Source organism: Marmota marmota, unplaced genomic scaffold (genome assembly GCF_001458135.2).
Source record: "Marmota marmota marmota unplaced genomic scaffold, marMar, whole genome shotgun sequence".
NCBI classification, from domain to species: Eukaryota; Metazoa; Chordata; class Mammalia; order Rodentia; family Sciuridae; genus Marmota; species Marmota marmota.
In genome coordinates this window covers 1,345,052-1,363,220 of record NW_025999946.1, presented here as the reverse complement: position 1 = coordinate 1,363,220, position 18,169 = coordinate 1,345,052, and positions in this window count along the sequence as shown.

Sequence of the window (18,169 nt, the reverse complement as noted above, 5' to 3'; positions counted from 1 at the left end):
AACCTGGATTAGTCTCTGCTTTCTACTGAAACAGGGCTCATAGTAAGTGCCAAAGAACTTCTTACTGTCATTGCAGGAAACTGAACCCAGGTGGCTCTCCTCAAAAGGTCCCCGTCTTCCACCAAGGATCTCCACAGCTTCATCAGGTGGTCCAGAGGGGATTGAGTCCTAGCTCCTCCCTCAGGGAGCTCAGATCAGGGAGGCGACCCAGTGGGCCAGGACCAACTTGAGTGTCCCCAAAGTGAGTACACAGCACCATGGGCCAGCAACCTTGGTGAGGAGGCAGACTGGCCTAGCCATTTGGAAGGCCATTTGGCATCATCCATCAAAATTTGGAAAGCCCATATGTCCTTTGGCTCAGATGTTCCAGGGACACATTCCACAGATGTGTTTGCAAAAGTGCATCAAGAGACAGAGAAAGCTCAACGGTTACATTTTTTTTTTTTTTTTTTGTAATAGCAGCTAGGAGCCATTGACATGTCCATCAAAGATGGCGGCGTATGTAAGAGGTGGTGCCCCATGCCCAGTGGCTGCAGAAGGACAGAGTGGATGCTGATAGGGACAGACTCAGAGATGCATTTTCAGCAGAATAAAGCAAGGGAAAAAAGGACATTTGAAAGTATGGCCTCTGGCATAGCCTCCTGGTGTGAACCCAGCTCTGCCACTTGCCAGCTGTGGGATATGGGCAGGTCATGTAGCTTCTCTGGGCTTTGATACCCAGATTACAACATGGAGCTCATCATAGCTCATCTCATCACGGGGTCATCAGTTTTCTTATGTGGGAAATGGGAACATTGAGCTTCTATATCTAGCTTCTACATCCAGGAAGCGTGGCCCTTACTCTTCCAATCTTTCCAGGACCATTGTGCCCACTCTGGCACCAGGGGCTCCTAACACAGCATCCCCTCTGCAAGCGCTGCAGCCCCTTTTGTCTGAAATGCCCACCCGCTGTCACTCGGCAAGGAAGACCCACCTTGTCACCCCGGCCACTGCCCGTCCTGTGGCTCACAATCCCCCTGGATTCGAGGCTCTTGCCTCTGGGTACCCTGAGGGCCATATCCCTAGGGTGCAGGTCCCTTCTCTGTTGGATCCCATCTGCTCACTCCCTTGTCATTCCAGAGGCCTCAGCTTCTCTCTCTCAATCCCTGGGGCAGCCATGAGGGTCTTTCCGACCTCAGTTTCCCTGAGGGTGCCTGTTGCCCATGCCAGGCTCTGTATCCCCTGCCCTGCAAGGTGACCGCTCTAGTCTTCTGCGTGAGAGGAACACCTGGGTCTTAACTCCTGCTCTTCCACTCCCAGCTCCGTGACCTGGGACAAGTGGCCCCTCACCTCTCTGGGCCTTGTGTCCTGCTCTGTGCAATGGGAAGGCTTAGATCCCCTGCCTGGCAGGGCTTCAGTGGAGGTCAGGGGGGCCATTGGCTGGGGCGCAGAGCCTGACTTCTCCTAAGGGCTGGGCAAGACTTACCTGCCCTCACATACTGTTATCAGGATCCTTGCAGTCACCAAGTTCCCTGGGACCAAGAACAAATAAGAGAGTGGGGCATCCTGACCTGCAGGGTTGACCGGATGCAGGAATTTGCCAACGGTCCACACCTCCCTCTGCTCAGGGGCTGTTGAACAGCAGGCTGGAGGAAAGGTAAAGGCAGCTCATGCTGGGGTTTCCCAAGCGGGCTGCAGAGCCCAGTGGGAGGAGGGTGCCTCCTCCTCAGGGGCAGGCAGTGGGACAACAGCAGCTCCTGTTTACCCCAAGGGACCTGCTTAGGTGACTGTGTTTCTGCTCTGCCTTTCTGCTGTCTCCCTGGGGAACCTGGAGGACTGGAGGCTCCCTCGGCTCCTACTCTCAGGGGCGTAGCTGAGAGCCTGGCTCTACTTCCTCCGAGGCCTCTCTCTCCTTCCTTGGGGGTTGGAGGGAGCATGGCTCAGTGCCAGCAAGGGAGGGCAGAGGGGAGCGAGCCTGGAGCCAGGAAGTCTCTACCCCCTGCCCCAATTTGCTGTGTGACCTCAGGTGTAGCACTTTACCTCTCTGACCTCCACTTTCCTTAGTTGGGAAGTAAAGGGCTTGGACTCTAGCTCTAATAAACTATGAAAATTGTTCTCTGCCTTTTCACTGGGAAAAGAAAAAAAGAGCCTTTCATTCAAGTTGTTGCGGTGATGGTGTGTGTGTGTGTGTGTGTGTGTGTGTCCTGGAATGCCATCCTCCCCCTTTTGCCCACCCTCCCGGCTCACAGTAGGCCTTCCTTTTCCAGGAAGGCTACCCTGACTGCCCACCCTGGCTGGGGTAGGCCCACGTCTTGCTGCCCCCAGCACGGAGCCTGGTCAGAGGGGCCTCACTCAGGAATGTCTGAAGTGCCCTAAGGTGAGACAACTCGACCTTCAGGTCAGGGCCATTTCCTGGGAAGCAGAAGTCCTGGCTTTCAGGGTCTGTGAGGCTCCTCCCCAAGAGTCTTTGAATGACAGAGTCCCTGGGAGACACGTGGGACCTTGCCTTTCGTCTCTCAGGCCTGATGTTGTGTGGGGGCCTCGTGGGTGGCCTTGGGGTTTCCAGATGAGCCTGGCTCCCTCCCAGGGGCCCAGGCAGGGCAGCTGGCAGGCCCCTCTGATCCCCCTTTCATTCCTGTCTCTCTGAACAGCCAGCCCCCAGGCTGCTCCTGCTCAGAGCTTCACAGAAGCAGCTCAGCAGGAAACAGGAGCTGCTGTGACCCCTCTGGTCCCTTTAACACGTTCAAAGGGAGAAATACCCTAGTGGGAGTGTCTTCTGGCAGATTTGCATTTTTTAAAATCCCAACCACATACTCTGTGCCTTCAAGGTGGAGGCTCAGGCTCAGGGCCATGAGGACCAGGCACCGGGAGGGACTTGGGCCCTGACTTTCCTCATCATTATGCACTGGGCGGAAGGCCACTGCCCACCCCATTCCCCAGGAGAGTGGCCACCAGGCCAGCCTCCGCCAGGCTCCCATCCCCTCTCCCCTCCCAGTTCAGGCTCCCCCACGTCTCTGCACACTCCTGCCTCTGGTTTTGGGGTGTTCGGACTCCTCCTTTCCCTCCTAGCTCCTATCATGGGTCCTTGGAGGAACCTGCCTGGGGTTGGTTCTAAGTGGGTGACCTGAGTTGGTTCCCAGGATGGAGACCTTAAGAGGTGGTGGGATATGTAAGAGTTATTAGGTCATCGAGAATGTGCCCTGGGTGAAGGGATTAAGGTGTTTCTCTTGGGACCCTGGTTAGTTCTTATGAGAGAGTTAGAGGAAGTCTGGCCTTTCCCTGCTCTGTGGCTTCTTGTCTCACCAGGCCATCTCTCCTCGCATACTTTCCTACCATGACGCCATCTGTCATATGACATAAACAGGGAGACCCTCACAGAGCTGAGAGATGTTGACAGTGTACCTTTAAATCTCTCAAACTGTGAGCTAAATAAACTTCTTGGTAAAGTACCCAGCCTTAGGTATTTTGTTATAGCAACAGAAACTGAACTGATGCAGAGGGCGTCTTTCCACTTTGACCTATAAGAACCCATCTCCATAGTCCAGGTTCAGGAACATACGAAGATTTGGAGCCTGGATCTGGGTTTCCAGGTTAGCTCTGTAGGTTTTACCTTTGAAACTCACTTACTCACCCTTCCTGGGCCTCAAGTTCCCCAACTGCAAAGTGGTATAAAAGCACCCATCTCAGAAAGCAGCTGCAGAAACACTGAACCAGCACTCTTCATGACAGAAAGTGGGGGTAAGAATTAGAAACCTGTATAGCAACTTGACATTACTAGGACATTTTACAAAAGTATCTGTACTAGATTAAAAATAAATGGATTGGAAATGAAAAAACAAACAAACAAACAACAGCAACACAAAAGCAAAACTGGTTCTTTCACACCAAAAAATGAGAAGCCTTGTCTTGGCATGGAAGAAGTCTCTGAAACAGTGATTCTTCTACTATGGATTAACCCCACACTCAGGACACTCGAAGGACCTCAAGTTGGCTTTTGGCTCCTCAATTATTGAGGCTTGTTGAGGTGGGGGTGGGGGAGAAAGGCATGACCCCCCAATTCCTACAGAGCACAGGCAGAGGCACATTTACTTGATGAAACTCAGATAATTAGACCCAACATTGTATTTGGGGGAGTGGGAGGAGCCAGGAGATGCCCCGCCCTCCACTTCCAGCCCATGCCCTGGCTTGGTCCTTGCCTTCATTTATTTTTTGTTGGCATTTGCAAGATTTCCTTGACATCTGTCCTTCATCTTCCCAAAATTCAAAGTCAGGAGTTTGCTCTCCCCCACTCTGCTCCCAACCTAATTTCCTTTTATTATGGAAACCAGGAAAATGACAAGTAATTGCTTGAAGATGTTAGAAAGATTGCATTTTGTTTTGCAACTATCAGCTTAAAAATAATGTTTAAGAGATTATGAATGGGTGATTAACTATTTTTTCCATTACTTCTCTCTCAAAAGCCGAACCACAGTGATTGTGATGTGCACAGTAAAACGGAGACTCGATGATCTCAAACCAGGCAAGAAAACACAAACACCTGCCCTACAAGGAGTCGTGGGTCCTTTGGGGGAGACACGGTTCCTCTCAGGTCTTGGAGGAGATGGAGCCAGGTCAGGTGGTGGAAGTTGCTGAAGACAAACTTGGTCTCCGCGTGCTGATTGCTCTGCACGGCCCCCTCCCTCTCCATCCTTATGGGAAACTGCACTTATGAGGAGTGCTGTAAAACTCCCTATTTACTGCCTTTCCTGAGTCAGTTTGTTTTGGGTGGAAACAGTCTCTGATGCGGCTCTATTGCACCATTTCAGTGGATGTTTATCATTTAAAAGGAACAATTTTAATACCTACATTTGCCGTACAGTATGAGCCATAAATGTGATTTAGGCTTCCCCGTATAATAGACTCTACAGGCGATTGGGTAGGCTTCAGAGTGTTCCTCCAAGTGGTGGCCGTGAAAACGAACGGGCTTTTCCTTCTTGAACAAAAGTTTTCCTTTTTAATGCCCCCTGAAATTAATTAAGTGAAAACTGAGCCGATGGACTGAGTTGAACCTCTGCCTTGTGGGGCGCCTGGAGCCCCTGGGAGAGGATGGGTCTCCTGGCAGTAAGGCCCAGGAGGCTGAGGGGCAGTTGCAGCAAGGATGTTTAGGGGCTGGCTGTCTCCCCTGCGTCTCTGGGCCCAGCTTCCTCGTCTGTATTGGGGGTTGCGGGTGGTGGTCTAACACCTCCCCTGCGTCAGTGCTGCTCAGAGTCAGGTTTGTGGGCTGGTGGTAGAAGCACTGCCCCAGAACTTGCTAGAGATGCAGATTCTTTGGCTTTTCCCAGACCAGCTAAATCAGAATCTCCTGGGCTGGGAACCAGCAGACTGTGCTACAAGTCACACAGGCGATTGTGATGCATGCCCAGGATGCTGTGGCTCGCTGGAGAGCAGGGCTGGGGGCCTGTCAAGGGTCAGCATGAACTGCTCAAAGAGCCCACCAGGTGCCTTACCCCAGTGGCTTCTGGTGCTGGGAGCTGGACTCCCAGTGAGTGTTCAGGACCCAAGTTGACATGACAAAAATAGTGGGTCCAGTCTTGAACACAACAAACTTGGGTTGAATTGACAGGCTGGGGTGTCCCTTCCTGGGACAGAGAGAAGGATGGTACCAAGTTGGAAGAGAAGGCTGTCTTGCTCATTCAGAATTACTTGAAGGACATCTGAGTGCCAGAGTTCTTTCCTGCACACCATGCTGCCCCTCTGTCCCTTGAGGGGATGGCGAAGGCCTGGGCGAGTTTAGCCTGGAGGACAAAAGACTCTTCTAGTTACTGGAGGGCTGGACAGCGGATGATGGAGTGAGGTCTACATACTCTGAGAGTGCACGGCTGGGAGATGTCCCAGGGGAAAGGAGGCGTGCACGAGGGAGAGTGCTCTGCGACAGAGGTGAGCGGCAGAAGCCCTGGACTGTGATCCCATTTGCCACTGAGGCTGTTTTTCCACTGGGAAGGTCCCGTTTGGTCCTGACCCTCCAGGTCCTGCCCTTTCTGTTAGAGTCGACAGGTGACCCTCTCGTGGTCCCCCTGCCCCATTGCAGGATGGCTCTAGGCTGGAGAATGAGAAAAGCCCTTCTACATGGAGATGCTGTTTCCTGCTGAGAAATGCCTCCATTTGGGGGAAAATGGGATTAATTTCTAACGGAAGCAGCAGTGGCTGAATGTGCAGCTTTCAAATTGTTGACTATGATATTAAGTAACAAGCAGACTCCTGTCCAATGGATGTTATTAAAATTAACTGTTTTAGCACTACATTTAGAATCAAAACCAATCCGTCACTCCTAAATTGGTTTCTTTCAACTGCTATTTGCGGGTAAAATGAACAGTTTTAACAATTACATCTCCAGTGCAAATCATAAACTTGATTTACAGGAAAACACTTAATTTACTGCATTTGACTGTGCACCAGAGCTGCCAATTATCTGACGGTAAATTTCCCTGCTTGGTTCTTGGCTTCGTAAGCAGCGGCCTTGGCCCCACATGGTCTACTCACCCATGGGCCCAAGGCTCCACCAGGTGCAGTAGATCCTGATTGGGGCTTTTGTTTGGGAAACGTGGAGTCCTCAAAAGCAGACAAACATCCATATGGAGCTGGGCACTAGGGGACCCTCTGTTCCATGCTATTTCAAGTTGCAAAAATAGTGGGTGGAATGTCACCATTATTGAACCCAACTGGAGTTAGCCATCAAGGAGAGAAAGTCACAGAATGTTAAATCAGGGAGACCCTTAGATAAGAAAGCAAACCATTTCTTACAGTTTGGATATGAGGTATGTGCCCTAAAGCTCCTGTGCAGGAATGTTTAGAGGTGAATTGCAGGTGGGGTATGGCTGGAGGAGGTGCATCCTGGGGGGCATACCCTGAAAGGGGGCATCTTCTCTGTGGGCCCTTCTCCTCCCTCTTCCTCTCTCTCTCCCCCCTCTGCTTTCTGGCAGGAGAGAGCCTTTGAGAAGCTTTCCTCCTTTGCTGCTGCCCTTCAACAATGATGGTCTATCACACCTCAGGCTCTAAACAATGGAGTCAGCCAACCAAGGACAGACCCTCTGAAACCACCTCTGAAACCGTGAGCCCAAATGAGCTTTTCCTCTGCTAGGTTGTTGTTTTTGACCATTTTGGTCATAACAAGAATCCCACTAATGCACCTTAATTCATTCATTCATTCATTCATTCATTCATCAAGCCTTGATTAAGCAGCCATTCTTCCAGAACTGGGAGCTAGCTGTAGGCTACGTACGACATGATGGAAACTAGCCTCATGGTTTCTGCCTTCAATGAATTCACTTCTATTAGGAAAGATAGGTGCTGAACAAGATCATTTCGTGGTATGGTAAATCTCCCTTTACCAGTTGGCCATTAATGAGCTGTAGAGCTGGGGCCCTTGTGGGAGGCACGGATTATGTGCAGAAGTACTGGCTGGAGAAGCTAATGTGCGGAAGCTTTGCAAAAGTTCCATTAGAACCAGATCTTGAAGGGTGAGTAGGAGATTTTCAGGTAGAGAAGAAGAAAGGGTCTTTCAGGGAACAATATCAGCCAACTCCTGTCAGCACAGAAGGGCGGGGTATTTTCGGTGAGGGGTGTGTGGTCTGGCCTGGCAGGAGGGGGCAGGGACTTTGAGCTAGGATGTCTCTTTTAATTAGTTTAGGTTCAGTATGATTTACAGTTGAAGCCCTAGCTAAGCAAATGCAAGTCCACAGCACTGAAATGCTCATGTAAGTCAAGAGGGACTGTAAATGCCAAGTTATAGGTTGGGGGGTTGGAGGATGGTTCCCTGGTATTTTGAGAAGTCAGAAAGCATATGCAAACCATATGCAAATGAGATGCAAGCCAGCACCTGCTGTGCATTGTGTAGTCAGCCTGCTTGGCTTGCTGCAGTAGAGAGCCCTGCCTTCCCACAAAGGTGAGAGAGGCTGCTCCTCTGACTCTGGCTGAGTTGTGGGGAGTGTCAGGGGGCTGCATAAGAAAGAAAATTGGCCCGAGACTCTCCCTGCAAGGGACCTTTCTCTTGGAGGGAGTGTCCCCTTGAAAGATGGAAGGACCAGAATTTTGGCCCCAGAAGAGCAGGATGAAGCCCAAGTTTGCTGTTCTCCAGGGACCGAAGCCTCAGCAATGATTCCTGTCAGTCTCGAGGGGTTGGCATAGGAGTCTGGTCTGAGAGGGTTGGGCTTCTCATCACCCTGCCTAGACCCCACTTCTTTGTGCTGTGTCCCTCATGGGGAGGGACCAGTGGGATCTTTCAGAACCAATGCCCTGTGAGTTGGAGTCTGTGGTTTATTCTTGGCCTGATGATTGTCTAGCTGTGTTACTGCCCGAGTCCCTGCAGGGTGGTTCCTGAGATACTAATGGCAGTGATGCAGCCTGGGGTACCGCCCAGGGGACAGTGGACTCACCCCGTGACCTCTTCCCCCTTAGGGCTGAGGAGAGGAGCTACTGTGGACTGGGGTTGGTTGACGTTTGGGTGCAGGGTGGAGGCTGTGCCTGGTTTCCAGGTCTGATTCTTCCTAATTCACCCTGTGGCCTTGGATAAGTCCCTTCTCTGGCTGTCTTTGCACCTTAGAAACCGACCCGGAAATTTCACGTGAGAGCCCTTTCCTGTTAGGATTCGACCCATCCTGACCCAGCAGGCAGGATGTGTATTGGGGTGAGGGGTGGGGGTGGGGAACGGAGCCTTGGAAGGCTGCTTTACAAACATTTTGGAGGACTGAGGTGGCATAGGGACATCCCAACCTCCAGGACCACACTGAAGCCTCAGGTTCCTGCCACAGAGCCCCCTGGGTGGCGGGGGAGGGTGGAAAGAGCTGGCTTGTGAGGCTTGCTCCATGCGTGGGTCCTGGGGGCCAGCGCGGGTGAGGGGTCTCTCAGTCAGTCCTGGCTGCCTCACTGGCCCCTCTCGTCTCCTCTTTCCCTGCTCCTGGCTCTATTTTCCAGCGTGCCTGACTCTCCCTCCTCAACCTCTCCTTTATGCAGTCTTTCTCCCATCCTCTGGGGCCCGTGGTCCTCCTCTGCTCCCTGCCTGACCTCTCTCCTCTCCCTGTGGCACCTCCTCTGCTAGCCAGCTCCCCATGCCTTCTCCAGGTCTCTTTTGCCTCAGCACCTTGGCGCCACCCCTCCTCCCCAGCTCCCAGGTCTCAAGCACTTTGGGAGAAACTAAGGAGGGGCTCCACCTGCCAAGTTTAGGAGAGAAGATTGAGAATAGCCAGGCTTCAGCAGGTGGCGCTGTTGGGCGACTTTTGCTTGGGAAATCTTTCAGCACTAAAAAAAACAAAAACCCACTCTGGAATCTATTGGCATTTGAGAGCTGCTTTTTTTTTTTTTAAATAAAAATAATGACTCTCATTTCCCGGGCATCATTAAACAAGGTGCGGTGTTTGTGTGTTGAGGATGTATCGTGCGTGTGTCTGCACGTGAGTCTTGGCTGGAGTGCAGGGGTGCGTGAGAGAGCACTCGCCAAGTCCATGGGTGATCGTGTCCGTACAGTGGAACGTGTAGATGATATGCAGGTGGGAGTGTCAGTGTGTGGCCACGTGGGTGTGGGCTTTGAGGGCGGGCAGGAGTCTGCCCATGGGGGTGAGCCTCTTCGTGGGCACGGTCAACGTCAGGCTCCTGGGTCTCTGCTTCCCCACGTGGGCAGCCTTGACAGTTCAAGCTTGCGGGTTCAGGGGTGGAGTTTGCGGGGAGCACAGGCTGATGCGTGAGTGTCTCCAAACATGCTCGCCATCAGCAATGTGCTGGAGTGGAGAAGAAGGAGGGCCACGGAGTCAGGCCTCCAGGTTTAAATTCAGGCCTCTCACTTAGAGCTGTGTGATGTGACCTACTCAATTAACGTTTCTGAGTCTCTTGATTCTTCACCTGAAAAATGAGACAACAGCAATTGCTGACTCTGCAGGTGATTGGGGATTCAATGGGATCCTCCACTAAAGGGCCAGGCGTGGTGCTGGGCGCAGGGTTAGAACCCAGGGAGAGGCTCAGAGCTGCAAAGTATTTGAGGGTTGGCAGGTGCCACTCACTCTGGGCTGCTGTCTAGCTCCATGCTGGCTGAGCTGGGTTCACTGGACCCCAGGCTCACAGTGCGATATCCTCCAGGGGTATGGGAGGGCTTATGGGTGGGGATGTCCTGAGGGAACTCTAGGATCTGCTTAGCCCCAGTGTGTGTGGTTCACTGGAAGAACTGGAGCTAGAATGCCCCCTCCCCACACAATGGAAACCCAGTGGAATGGGCCTCATGGTGACCACTCCAACTCCCGATCCGCAGGCCAGAGTCTGAGGCACTAAGCCCTGCTGAGTCCTCAGCTGGGTACCCAGAGGCAGGAGCAGAGGGGAGCTCTGTGCTGGAGCTCGTTGCAGTCCTGACCCCACCTCGCCTCATCTTTCCTCTTCCACATCTCCTCCGTGACCTTCCTAAAATGCAGAGAGGAGGAGGGCCATCTGTCCGGTTCTCCAGGGATGTGGAAAAACCACTCCAAATGGCGGGGGCTGCTGCTCCGGCACATGTGGCCCCTCGTGGTCTGGCCGTCTCTCTCCATGCAGGGCTCGTCCTCCAGGGCCTCTGCACCTGGCTCCAGCCCTTTCCACAGGGTGGGCTTAGGGCAGTGGCACTTTTTACATGGAAGCTGACCCTGTGGAGACAGAAAGTGGAGGACAGACAGGACCATACCTTGGCCTGGCCCAGGGTCACCTCCTGTCTTCTCCTGGACAAAACTGCCAGGCCTCCCACTCCAGATTCAAGAGAGAAGAGAAATGGAGCCCCCTCTTCATGGAGGAGAGCAAGGCCATACTGTGGGGGGTCTGAGGGGTGGGTGATGATGCTTGGGCTTCTTTGGAAAATGCATGTGCCGCAGCATCCTGGTGACATTGTAAGGGGACAAGCAAATGCCAGTCTGGGAGTGTTTCTCTGCCACTTCACCCTGTCCTCTCAGCAGCCCTCTGCAGTTCATCCCCCTGTATGAGCTCAGGCAGCTCCCTTCACAGCCCAGGGCCTCAGTTTCCCCAGGTGGAAAATAGCAATGGTAAGCGTGGCCGCCTTATTGAACTATGGTCAAACATGCAAGAGTCACATGGTGAGTCCTTAATGGGTTATTACTTTCTTCATCCTTCTCTTCTCACAGGTGAGGAAACGGAGGCTCAGAGCTGTGAAGGGACTGACTTAGAGCTGCATAGTGTGGAGAGGCCAGAGCTGGGCCTGGGTGGCCTGTCTTCCCCTCCAAATGGCCCTTTGCTCCTCCGAGGCTCTGCATGTTCAGGAGAAGGCTCAGAGAGGCTGGGGAGGAAGAAACCATACGAAGAGGAGGAGTTGGGGGGAACTGGTTGCCCTGTCTGGAGTTCTGGGTAGTACCTAGAGGCTCGCAGACTCTACCGCTCTCTCCTCTTTCCTCGTCAGTCTTTCCTGAATCCAACCACTCTGCGTCCAGCTCCTGTGGATGGAAGGACTCTGGACTCTTCTGGTTTTCCAGACTCTGTTTTCTGAGGAGCTGCCATGCCTCGTGCGGGAGGGAAACCGAGGCTCTGCCGAGGCCTGTGGTCCTTGTGGCTGCGCTGCGGCACTCCTGACTCATCCCCCTGAGCTCATCCTCCCGAGCACATGGTCCCTCCACCTGTCCAGGTGCTGCCACTCCCCCTCCTCTAGGTCTGCCTGCTGCCCGCAGGGCTCTCCCTCTCTGGCCCTCCCCACAGCCTGCACAGTTGGAGAGACCCACGTCCCGAGACCCCATCTCAACAGCCCCTGATGTGGTGAAGCCCTCCTGCACCTCCCGGCTGGGATCCCAGACTCCTAGGGCCGGAGCGCCAGGTGCTCTGTGAGCACGGGCTGCCGTGGCAGGGGGTGCTCAACGCGCCCTCTGCATCCCTTCCTTCTCAGTTTGCCAAATTTCATCATGCCCCTCCCCACCTTCTGTTATTTCACAAAATCACCTTTCAGCACCCTCCTGGGTTATGTTCCTTATGCCATGTGCTCTCAGGAGTACAGCACAAACCTCTGCTTTGGGCGTTCCAAGAAAGGGCCCCACCAGCTGACCTCAACCCCAAAGAGGTCTTGTCCTCAGGGGTCCCTGGTGTCTCACTCCTCCCTGCTTCTGTTCAGAAAACAGCTCTTCCAGGGACACCCACTGCAGGTCCTCGTAGCCGTACGCTGGCTGTCGGACTCACTCTGCGTTGATTGGACACCTTGTAAGTTTCCTTCCGGCACCTGAGTGTTGGGCTTCAAACTCAGCCTGAGGTTCCTGAGGGTGGGGATGTCATCGTGGCTGACTTGTCTCCTGGGCTCTCCTCAGGCCTACCACTAACTCACACACCGGCGGGAGGAGAGATGAGGAGGGACAGCATTTTAGTCCCTGGCAGCAGGCCGGCTCCTGGGATCTTCCTCCCAGGTGGAAGCTGCTTTTAACTGGGAGTCCCAGCTCTTAGGACACTGTGTGGGCCACACGTGGGTTCTGTTGGATTTGAATTTGGATCAGCAGTTCTCTCTTTTTTCTTCCCTTGGGGGAAAATGGTGGGAACTGGACTTTGACTGCAGCAGCAGAAATCCTAGCTAGACTCAAGGAATGATTTTTGCAAGGAGTGGGAATGATGGGTCATTGGGCAGATTAGGTTTCAGTGATGGGTGTTTGACTGAGGGGACCTTCTCTGCTGTCCATAGGACTTAGAGGTGACTGCGTACTCCCCAGGGGTGGATGAGATGAACTCTTTTGGGCTTTTCCCATCCTTATAATTTCCAGAGTTGCCAGTTCCCAGGGTCCCTGGGGTCCCAGTGCGAGGAAGAATTTGCAGACACAGGCAATGAGGGTGGGAGAGGCCAGTGGAGAGGGGTTTGTGTGGTGGGAACAGATCCAACAATCCTCTGTGGCTGGAGCCTGCACTGCCCAGATGGAGGGAGGCTGATGTGCCCGGCTGGCCCCACTGGCTCCTGGAGACACTCTGGGGCCACTCCCCCACTCATGCGCCACGGTTATTTTTAGCACGGGGATGTGCAGAACATGCTCAGAGAAACAGAGTGGAAAATCTGACACTCAGAGCCTCCCTGGGAGGGAGACCCAGCTCCTCCACCCGGCCGCTCACGTGTCTGATTTGCATCTTGCACGTTTCTGGAGCAGCCAGACTGCAAGTTCCAGCTGGTCCCTGAGCTGACCCATCGTCTCCTGAACAGCATCTGGGGCCCTTGAACTTGGCTGATGGTGACTACTCCTGGTCAGGCTCGTCTTCCTTCCACTGACCATCAAAACTGTGACCTGCACACAGCACAGGGGCTCTCTGCAGTCAAGTCCATTGTCATCTCCAGGGCCCTTCTAGAGATCATGGGAAGAGGTGGGGCCGGTGTTAGGATTGCTGCTGGGTAGGGAGGAAACTCAGGCCAGAGGGGGTGAAAGGGTCCTGAGGTCACACAGAGAGAACAACAGAGTGGGCCCTTGAGAGAGTCAGCACCTCAGTTCTTGGGTGTCCAACTCAGAATGTAATGTCCATGAGCCTGGGGTTGGAAGTCCCAAGTGGCCAGGGAGGGGCACTCAGAGAGGAGAATAGCTCCCTGCCTGGGTGGTGGTGGGGGAGGTTGGTGTTGGTACAGTGGATATTTAATTAAAAATTAGTTCATTTTTCCCCCTTCTTATTGCAAAAACAATGCATGTTCTTTGTAGAAAATTTAAAAATACAGATAAGCAAACAAAAGAAAATTAAAAACACCCATAATCCCAGCACTCAGAGACAAACCCTGTACATGTTTTGGTATTTTGGTGGATATACCACCAGCTTTTTCCTTTTCCTTCTTGAAAACATTTTCGTTTATTTTTAATTATGCATATGATATAGGGACCCATTCTTGTTAGTAAAATTCAAACAATATGGATCAAGCCAAGGTCTCCTCTCCCCCTCCCTGGCTGGGGCTTTCCTTTGCTAAAGGGTAATCACGGTGACAATTTTGACGTATATTGTCCCTGACCTTTTTAAAGTGTACATACACATTTATATCTGTTCTCACAGAATTACATGGTTTTATTTCGAGTGTGTTTGGATTTTTTCCCCCCCAACGGGGATGGTATCATGCTGTATGAATTGTTCTACACTTTGATTTTGTCACCACCCTATTAGTCTTGGGGTTCTCCCAGTGCTTGCTGCCTCGTAGTCCCCGGGGTCCTTCAGTGCCTGCACTTAACAACACTCACTCATTTGCAGGTGGAATTTCTTGGCCTGGGAACATCAGAGTCTGTTTGGCCACTGCTCTTCTGACAGCTGGCCGAGGACTTCCGCTGTGATTTTGCTTTTGTCTGTCTGCCCTCGATGCTCTTGGGAATGCCTCCTTGGGTGAAGATGCTTCTCTGGAGTCAAAGCAGAGAAGAAAAAAATGCTGGTAATTCTCTTTTTTATACCCATTAAGAGAATGGGAGTCGCTTGGACCAGCTGCTGTATGCCTTCCCCTCTTTTCCATGCTAAGAAGAAGACCACTGTGACAGCATCTCCCACCCTGGGCTGGACAGCAGTGGTGTGCCTTGAGACTCTATTAGGCGTACCTGGGGAGGAAAGGCATCAAGGCAGGTGCACGGGGAGTGCATTAGGTGGATAGCCCAGTAGCTTCACTGAACGGCTCTTGGAAATTCACCTGTGCCCATTAGTATGTCAAAAGGTGTCCTGAAGCAAAGAAGCAAGTTTGTCTTCATTTAGCCTGGCTTTTCCCAGCTGGGCAGCTGCAGTGTGGGAAACACAGATTGCAGTGGACAGAGGCAGTGCCCTGCCTGCACTCCCTTGGCCCTGCTGCTTTGTCACGCCACTCATCCCAATTCCACCTGCTGGCACCTCTGATTTGTTGCCCGAGGCTTGCTCTTGCTGCAGGGACCTGTGGAAGGCTGGAAGTGTTGGAGAATCAACAACCTGTCCCCAGCCTTCAACTAACTGCAAGAGTTAGTACAGAGATCCCCCAGCTTCCGGAGCTCTCAGGTGGGATGACCAGAGCAAAAGCTTTACATGGATCCCAGAGTGTCCCCAGAATCACCAGGCTCCAATCCCACTGTGGTTGCTGGTTTGAAGACATACCTGCTGTCGGCAGCCTTCCTTCCCGGCCTCCCTCCTCCATGCCTCCATACTCCCTTTCCTGTATTGGGGTACCTGCATTGGAGTTCTGGGCCTGCTTCAGGGAGGACCCCAACTACGACTCATCGATGATCAATTTTGAATGGCTTCCTATGAATGTCCTAAATATTTCTCTCAACTGATTCTGCATGGCCGGACATTAAGGTTGTTTTCTTTTTTCTTCTTGATATTATAAACATTCCCGGGGTGGACATCCCTGTAGCTTGATAGCTGTGAACATGCTTAATTATTGCCTTAGGGGCCATTCCTAGACAGAAAGCCTCCGGTCCTCAGGCATGCATTTTTCTAAGGCTTTCATAAGATCATCCCTTCTTGTCTTGCTCTAAGGCCACCTCGCAGCCACAGAGGGCACATAGAGGGAACAACCATGATGTGCTCTGGGGATTTGGAGGTGGTTGGGAAAAGCAGACTGAGGAAGCTCTTGGCAGGGTCCAGGGAGACACCAAGTATCCCCCTGTGAGCTCTCAGCAAGAGATCTGGAGCTTGGTGGTGAGGGGCGGCTTCTTGCCGGAATCTTATTCCAAACCCTGCTCATCCCGCAAAGCCTAGAGGAAATCCCACCTCCTCCAGGAAGGCTTCAGTGACTTCTCCAGCCCTTGTGAGCCCCACCTGGAGGCTGCATGTGACTTGGTGCTAGTTCTATATGGTCTGGGCCACATCCTGTGGCTGGTGACTGTCTATATAAGAGTGAATGTTATGCACAGGTCAGATTTAGATGTTTGGGGCTTAATAAATGCTTGAGGCAGGTGAGCCAGGGGACCTGTGGGGCTCCAGGCAAAGCCCTGAGGTGGGTTTGAGTGGAAATGAGCACAAGTAGGCCCCTCTCTCCCTTCTCAGCCTCTCCTGTGCCCCTTTTCCACAGTCTCTCTGCCAGGCGCCCAGGGGCTGGGCTGTCTGCCTTTAGCACGGGGCTGAGAATATCAGTGTGCCTTTCTTTTATCCTTCCAGGTGCAGGTTTCTGGAGACAAATATACCCTCCATTCCCAGCCCCTCGATCTGTCTAAACACAATTTGACATGCGTTGCTATTAGCTTAGCACCTTATCAAATAATGCGGCCTGATCGAGATAAAAGGTTTTACAACCCTTGCTGCCTTTGTTTCTGCCTGCATTCACCCGCCGAGACAGCTAATAATTACCACCAAAGACAAAGAGAAATCTATACGCTCAGCTCCGAGCTTCCCGTGTGCATGTTAAGCAGCAGCCGAGGAGAGAGCTGGGAGGAGACGGCCCCCAATGCAGCCTGCTGGGCCTTGCAATCGACTGGAGACAGTGGCCTGGTGGGTCTGCAGGTTTCTGTTCTCTTGGTTGCTGGGATGACCCTGTGGTTTGGTGTTATCCAACCCTGGAGGTAGAGAAAGGGGTGGGAGGCCAGCCCCTGATCCCGGCCTCTGGGATGAGTCAGGGCCTGCTTGGGTGGGCTGGGGTGAACTGGAGGGACAGGCGGGCATGCTGGTATGGAGACCGTGACCTCACAGGGGATGCTGGGGCCCTGTGTTTCTGTCCCATTTCTGTTGCTGGGTGGCTCTGTGGCCTCGGGTAAGCCTCTTGCCTTCTGTGGACTCAGTCTCTGCTCTGGAGCTCTGGGCTTGCAGCCTAGAGACTGTCTGTAGAGCTGGCTCAGCGGCCAATAAGCAGTTACATGCTGTCTGGGCCTCAGTTTCTCCATTTGGAAACGAGGGATTGTGGGTGGTGGCAATGGGTCTGTGGAGCAGGGGACGATTCAGCCGGCATCCGTCTCCCTGGGTGTCTTTTCCACCACCAGGCCTACGTGAGGACTTGACCCCAGATGCTTTCTCAGGAAACAGTTTCTTTCCAGAACTAACAAACTCAGAATGTGAAAGGAGAGCTCGGTGTGGGGAGTCACTGGGAACAGAAGCAGTCTGAGGAGGTTCCCCGGAGGAAGAGGGCAGGAGTGTTGCCAAGGTAGGGTGAAAGTGGGTATGCAGCAGAGGCAGTGAGGGGCACTGTGCATGGGGGCTGTGAGTCTCTGATCAGAGTCTGGGCTCTGGTATCCGTGGGCATAGTCTCCATGGGACAAAGATTCCCCATGTACCTCAGGACAGAAGGGGCTGCTTGGATTCCCCTCTCCCCACAGCCCTGGCCTGTCATGGGGAGGGGTAGAGAGACTGGTGGGCTAGGAAAGGCTTTCCCGGTTCTCTAGGGGAAAAGGGCTGATTTGTAGCATGATGCCAGTTTGCATGGTGTAGCATCACTGAGTGCCGAGCAGGGAGGGAGGGGTTCAGCTGGCTCTCATGAGGGAGAGGGAGCCAGCTCCCGAGCACCACGGAAGAGAGCCCAGAACAGACCCAGGGACCCAGCTCTGTGGCTCACGGGCGTCTGGACTCAGTGGCAAAGATGGAGTAGCACACGTTCCCAGTCCCACTGACACCTGCGGCAGACATCACTAATCAACTGGGTATCTGCTAAGCCCAGGATCTTCTAATCCAAGTGCTCCGGGCAGCCATATGGTCAGATTGGGGTGACCACGTAAAATGCCAACTCTTTTTTATTGTTGATGTAGACTAATCCCTCAAGATCTCACAGATGGGGAAATGGAGGTCCAGGCTGGGGAAGAGAGTCTCTTGAGGTCGTCCAAACCATTTGGGAAAGCTGAGGCCGGAAGCCCAGAGGTCTGGCTCCCAACCTGGCACTTTCTGGCTCTCCTGCCCTGTGGTCTCTCCCTCTGGGCCAGTGACAAGGGAAATGAACCCTGCTTCTGAGAGTGGTGGCCCGGGCTGGGTTGCCCCAGTCTCTTCCTCCGAAGCTCTGGCCTTGAAGACAGGCTGTCCTAATCTCTCATTCTCATGATAAAACCCTGTCTGCAGAAAATTGCCATGTCTGCTCTGAGCCCTTCCCAGAGGGGTGTGTGTGTGTGTGTGTGTGTGTGTTTGAGTCTATGTATGTAGATTCACCCCCCGCCATCCCCCCCCGAAAAAAACCTCACAAATGGTCCTGTTTTTTTTTTTTTTTTTTTTGCTTTTGGTACCAGGATTGAAACCAGGGGTGCTTAACCACTGAGCAACATCCCCATCCCTTTTCCTTTTTTTATATTTTATTTAGAGACAGAGTCTCGCTGAGTTGTGTAGGGCCTCACTAAGT